A 6,769-nucleotide genomic window follows, 5' to 3' on the forward strand; every position below is an offset into this window, starting at 1 on the left:
AACATAAAAACAAAATGCAATAAGAATCATGAATAAGATGAACAAAAACATGAATAGAATCAATACGAGAAAATTAATATGTGTAGATTGAACAGATCGAGTGAAACCTGAGCTAAATTAATGAAAAAAAGTGAACAAGTGTGTGGAATCATTAGCAGGAAGGTGGACAAGTGAGTGGAATTAATGACAGAGGAAGTGTGATCAGATTTAAGAGTGAAGGGAAGCAGAGTGAGCGAGTGAGAGAGTGAGTGAGAGAAGCAGCATCACAACGGCATGAGTAAGTAAGTAGCAAGAGGATCGAGAGCCTGAGAGAGAGAGAGAGAGAAAATGTACGAAAACACGTCTAAATCCAGTCCTCATTTTATTCTTCCTCCTCTTCCTCCTACTTATCATCCTACTCCTCCTTTTCTTCCTCTTCCTCCCTCTTCCTCCTACTTATCTTCCTACTCCTCCTTTTCTTCCTCTTCCTCTTCCTCCTTAAAGTCTCACCTCTCTCTGGTCTTATATCACACCTTTTACACTTAAGCTCTTTCTCCTCCATGACTCCTCCACCACCACCACCACCACCACCACCACCACCACCACCACCACCACCACCACCACCACCACCATTACCTCTGTTATTTTGCTGCTAACTTAATATTTTCCTATGCTGTTGCTGTTCTCTTTTTTGTTCTTCTTTTTGCTTCTGTTCATCAGCTTGCTTTATTATCATTAAATCTTTTTCTCTTGTTTTTTTTTTTATTCTCTTCTTTTTACTTTTTTTTTTTTTATCTCTTCACCGTTCTCTTATGTTATTGTGTTCTTGTAGTTATTTTCTTTTTTTTTTTTCCTTTCTCTGTTGTTTTCTCTCTCTCTCTCTCTCTCTCTCTCTCTCTCTCTCTCTCTCTCTCTCTCTCTCTCTCTCTCTCTCTCTCTCTCTCTCTCTTCTCGTCTTCTCGTCTTTGCTAATATGCATCTCAAATGTTAGTGTCACCTTATTTTATCATTCTTATCCTTACCTTATATTTTATTTCGTAGTCTTCATGTCCTCTGCTACTCAATTTCCTCTGGTCTTTATTCCTCTTTTGATCTCTAGTCACTCTCTCTCTCCTTGTCCTCGCTAATATTCATCTCAGACCTTAGTGTCACCTTATTATCATTCCTTTACTCATATTCTACTTACTCGTCTTTATTATACCTGTTACTTGAGTTCTTGTAGTTCTCGTATCCTCTCCTCCTCCTCCCCGCCTCCCAGCGCCTCAGCAGCTAGATTCCCACACGACAGGCGGCGGTCGAGCAGAAAATGATAATGTTAATGAAATCATACGAACGCGGCGAGGTTCCCTTAGTGATGCAGGTGTGTTGGGCGTGAGGGAGGCGCGGGAATGTGTGATGAGGCTATGAGGCGCCGACAACTGTAGCGTGCATGGTGATGGTGTGTGTGGGGGGAGGGGGTAATGATGTTGCTGGTGGTGGTGGTGGTGGTGGTGGTGATGTTGACTAGAATGGTGATGGTGATAAGGAGGACGAGGACGTGATGATGGTGGTAATGATGGTGATGATGGTGGTGAGCAGGAGGAAAAGAGGACTATTGTAATGATGTTGATAAGAAAAGTAATTATGGGGAGGAAGAAAATTGAGAAAATTGAGATGACAAAAAATGAATAAATAAATGAATACAAAAAACATTCTAGATAACATACACACACACACACACACACACACACACACACACACACACACACACACACACACACACACACACACACACACACACACAAAGTTACCTCACGTAGAAATCTCACAGCACAACTTAGCAAGAGAGAGGAAAAACTACATTCATAAAAACCATCTCTCATTTATTTATCTGTATATTTTCCAACCCTGCTTGCTATTTTATTTTTCTCCATATACTCATAAAAAACACACAAGTTCATCCATAAGTCAGGTTAAGTTAGGTTAGGTTAGGTTAGATTAAGTTAGGTTAGGTTATTTACTGATCTATTTGTACACTAATCCTTATTTCTTTTCATTTTCCACCATAGACACTTAAAATCACACACGTTTATCCACAGGTTAGGTTAAGTTAGGTTAGTTAGATTAAGTTAGGTTGTGTTACTTATCTATTTGCAGTGTAATCCTTATTTCTGTTTACTTTTCACCCTATACAGTTAAAACGACACAACTTCATCCATTGTTCAAGTTAGGTTAAGTTAGGTTAGGTTAGAATAGATTAAGTTAATTGGTGTTACTTATCTTTTTGCAATCTAATCCTTATTTCTTTCTGTTTTTCATCATATACTCTTAAAGCCACACAAGTTCATCCATTGGGCAGATTAGGTTACGTTAAGTTAGGTTAAGCTAGGTTAGGTTAGGTTCAAATCCTTACTTCTTTGTACTTTCCACCAAAGACACTTACATAGGCTCATCCATTGGTCAGGTCAGGTTAGGTTAAGTTGAGACCCACAAGTTGATCCATTGGTCGAGTCAGGTTAAGTTAGGTTAGGTTTATTTAACTTATCTATTTCTACACTAATGCTTACTTATTTTCAACCTTCGCTACTCTCGTTGAGGACCACAAGTTTATTCAGTTGTCGGGTGATGAACGAGGGTGTGTAGTGTGTGTGGTGTGCGGCGCGGAGCTGACTGGACCCTGGACTGTGTGGTGTGTGGTGTGCAGGGTCCGCCACTCGCCAAGCTGTGTGCTGTTGGGGGCGTGGCAGCGGCTTGTTTACTGCAGTCATTTGTTTTTGTCGATAATTTGTTTAAAGGCTCGAGAAAAGGCGACTTAGCGTGTAAATATTGGTGTGTGTGTGTGTGTGTGTGTGTGTGTGTGTGTGTGTGTGTGTGTGTGTGTGTGTGTGTGTGTGTGTTGTTCGACTACAACCTAATATATTTTCTTTTTGTTTTTCATTTACTTGTGTGCTATTCTCTGTTTGTTCTCCGTTTTCCATGATGTTTTATTCAACTTTTTATTCTCTCTCTCTCTCTCTCTCTCTCTCTCTCTCTCTCTCTCTCTCTCTCTCTCTCTCTCTCTCTCTCTCTCTCTCTCTCTCTCTCTCTCTCTCTCTCTCTCTCTCTCTCTCTCTCTCTCTCTCTCTCTCTCTCTCTCTCTCTCTATATTTGAAAGTACAGCAACAGCCTTCTTCCTCTTCCTGCACCTCCTCCTCCTCCTCCTCCTCCTCCTCCTCCTCCTCCTCCTCCTCCTCCTCCTCCTCCTCCTCCTCCTCCTCCTCCTCCTCCTCCTATAATGAATATCGGAAGAGAGGAATCGTTAAATAATTATACAGCATCGATATTCTTTCCACCTCAATATTGGACTAAAAAATAACATATACAGTTTGGGTTATCAGTTTCCCCGCCTTTTGATCGCTCGCTCGCCATTGCATTCATTATTTTTTCATTAATTTGGTGATTTTTTTTCCTCTCTGTGTTCTTTTTCCTTTTTTTCCAGTGACTAATGAGCCCCGGATTATGTGATTCTTTTTTTCCTTTTGGTTCATTATTTTTATTTATTTATTCTCTCTCTCTCTCTCTCTCTCTCTCTCTCTCTCTCTCTCTCTCTCTCTCTCTCTCTCTCTCTCTCTCTCTCTCTCTCTCTCTCTGTCTCGTCTTTGTTGTTGTTTATATATTCTCTTCAAGTTTGGCGCATCCTTGTCATGAACTTTTCTTGCTCCTCAACGTTTCTCTCTCTTCTCTAAATTTCCCTTAACTTCTCCCAATTTAGATTCCTCCTTCTCCTCCTCCTCCTCCTCCTCCTCCTCCTCCTCCTCCTCCTCCTCCTCCTCCTCCTCCTCCTCCTCCTTCTTTTCCCCATCCTCATTCTCTTTCATCTCTTCTTTTCATTTGTTCCTCCCCTCTTCCTCCCTTCAGTTTTCATTCTTCTTCCTTTACTTTTGTTTTTATCATTTTCATTTTCTCCTTCCTTCTCTTTTCCTCATCTTTCTTCTTTTCCCTATCCTCCTTCTCTTTCTTCATCTCTTTTTTTTATTTGTTCTTCCCCTCTTCCCCTCATCACTTTTCATTCTTATTCTATTTTTATTTTTATCATTTTCTTCCTCCTCCTCCTCCTCCTCTTCCTTTTTCTTTTTTATTTTTTTTATTTTCCTTTTCTTCTTCTTCTATTATTTTTTGTTTCTTTTGCTACGTTTCATTTTCCTCTTTCTTTACTTTATCTTCTCTCTCTCTCTCTCTTCGCCTCTCTCTTCGCTCCTTTTCTTTTCTTTTCCATCACTATCAACGCCCTTCTTATTCCTCCTCCTCCTCCTCCTCCTCCTCCTCCTCCTCCTCCTCCTCCTCCTCCTCCTCCTCCTCCTCTTCAGGTAAAAAGGATTGATTGACACCCTCCTCTTGCATTTTCTCGAGACAGATCCATGACTTTTTTTTAGTGTGTGTGTGTGTGTGTGTGTGTGTGTGTGTGTGTGTGTGTGTGTGTGTGTGATTTATCATTTTTTTCAAGTGTTTAATCTTTTGTTTGTTTGTTCTAGTAGTAGTTGCTTAGGATGGTGATTGTGATGGCATTCTCTCTCATTCCTTCTCCTCTTCCTCCTCCTCCTCCTCCTCCTCCTCCTCCTCCTCCTCCTCCTCCTCCTCCTGTGCTATCCTGTCTCTCTTCTCTGTAGCTAGTTATAAGTAGTTACCAAACAGCCGTGAAAAGAGCAAGAGGTCTGTTGCTGTTTGTCGTTCCTTTGTATACCTCCTCCTCCTCCTCCTCCTCCTCCTCCTCCTCCTCCTCCTCCTTCTCTTCTTCCCTTTCAAGATCCTCCAATCTATGTCTAGCCTTCGTCTTACTAGTGTTCTTACCTCTCTTTTGCTCCTCCTCCTCCTCCTCCTCCTCCTCCTCCTCCTCCTCCTCCTCCTCCTCCTCCTCCTCCTCCTCCTCCTCCTCCTCCTTCTCTTGCTGCTGCTGCTGGTGCTCCTCCTTGGGCTCCTCCTCGGGCTTCCTGCGTGGCTCCTTTCATGTGTGTGTGTGGCTAGCACCTAATTGCCCTTCCGCCTGTCCGCCCGGCGCCCGGCACCATTTGATCCCATGTAAGTGGATTAGCGTGTCCTCGTACGGTCCCGCGGCTCCAATTGCCTCGTTTGGTCTCGTTTGCTGCACACGAGGAGCTCCGCCGTGTGTGTGTGTGTGTGTGTGTGTCTTGTTTTTCCTATTTTTTTTTAGGTCCCTAACTTACCTTTTCCTTCGCATCTTAACCCCTTCAGTAGCATGACGCGTTTCCATATTCATTCTGCTTAGTATTTGATGATTTTATACAGCTTCAGAAACTCATGTGGGGGATTAAAATAGTGAAGGCTGTGGCCATTAATTTTTTGACCTCTATGAACCCTTTCTAATGTCATTAAATGATCTTATCCTACACATATCTGAAGGTCAAAATGTGTCCCGGTATTGAAATGGTTAATATTTATTGGCGTTTAGTGTGTAGTCTTGTTTATTTCATTAGTTATTGTTTGTTTTCATTTATCATTCTATTTAGTGTTGATCTAATGGCGTACAGCTCTAGTCTGGCATCTCTGTGTTATCTCCTTATCTCTCTGTTTCCCAAACAACATACTAAGACAGCCGCTGCCACCATCAATACCTTATATCATTCAGTTAGCATCGCATCGGTGGTTCAGTGGTAGAATTCTCGCCTGCCACGCGGGAGGCCCGGGTTCGATTCCCGGCCGATGCATGAATACTTTTATTAGTTTGGTCATGAGGCGTCGCAGTGCTTTATTTAGCCACGAGACGGCACAGACTCCCGCCGCGTGGCCCTGGCGTGGTTCAGAGGAGCAGTAGTTGTGTGGTGGTGTTTAATATCAAATTGGCGGGTGTTTGGAAGCAGCTTGCAAGGCGCCTGGCAACTTGTGTTTTAGGAGAAGCATTTTTCTTGCCAGTCATCGCCAGCCTTTCACCGCGCACCCCTGCCTTCCCTCCCCTGCCCACCGCCATCTCGCTACCCCGCGCCTCGCCTCCATCCCTCCCTCCCTCCCACCCACCCTTCCCATCACCGGCTCAGCGCACACCTGCCACACCTGCACTGCCCTCCCCACACCTGGCACTCTCCACAGGCACCCTCTGGCTCCCCCTCCCTGTCACAGCTGTCTCCTTCCCATGCTCTCCTCAGGCGCCGAGTGACATGTAGTTTACGTGACGCCATTTGTGTGTCAAAGCAGCGAATCATTTGACAATTCTGCCTCGTGTCCTCTCATTGCCACTGATATCCTGTGTGTGTGTGTGTGTGTGTGTGTGTGTGTGTGTGTGTGTGTGTGTGTGTGTGTGTGTCAACATGCTGTGTTGTGTGAATTAATTATTATTCTAATCTTCGCTGCTCCTGTTCCTCCTCCCTTTCCCATCCATAGCATCCCTTCCTCATGTCCTCCCCATTACCATATTCCTCCATGCATGTGCTGTTCTCTGTCGCCCTGTGTCTCCTCTTCTCTGTCCAGAATTGGAAATATCAAGCATCGGTGGTTCAGTGGTAGAATTCTCGCCTGCCACGCGGGAGGCCCGGGTTCGATTCCCGGCCGATGCACATTTTACATTAGTTTTGGATGTAACTATAAGCTTGGCATGGATGTAGATGTGCTTTTGTTGCCTTGTGAGCTGGAATTTGAACCTATCCACCCTATTATTGCTGCTGCTGATGCTTGTGTTGTTATTGCTACCACAACTACTACTACTACTACTACTACTATTACTACTACTACTGCTACTACTTCTATGGCTGCTACTACTCAACCTGTTTACGTACCCATTGGCTCACCTGTGTATTTAGTTCCCTGTTTTGTCCATACCTTT

General features: G+C 43.6%; 2 non-coding genes across 2 annotated transcripts; both read left to right on the top strand.

The window, feature by feature from the left end:
• Positions 1-5,589: 5,589 nt before the first annotated feature.
• Trnag-gcc lies at positions 5,590-5,660 on the top strand. Its single transcript has one exon. It is a non-coding gene; the product is annotated as a tRNA-Gly (tRNA).
• Positions 5,661-6,432: 772 nt separating this feature from the next.
• Positions 6,433-6,503, top strand: Trnag-gcc. The gene has a single exon. It is a non-coding gene; the product is annotated as a tRNA-Gly (tRNA).
• Positions 6,504-6,769: the final 266 nt, after the last annotated feature.

The sequence above is a fragment of the Portunus trituberculatus genome, chromosome 32 (genome assembly GCF_017591435.1).
Source record: "Portunus trituberculatus isolate SZX2019 chromosome 32, ASM1759143v1, whole genome shotgun sequence".
In the NCBI taxonomy this organism is placed as follows: domain Eukaryota; kingdom Metazoa; phylum Arthropoda; class Malacostraca; order Decapoda; family Portunidae; genus Portunus; species Portunus trituberculatus.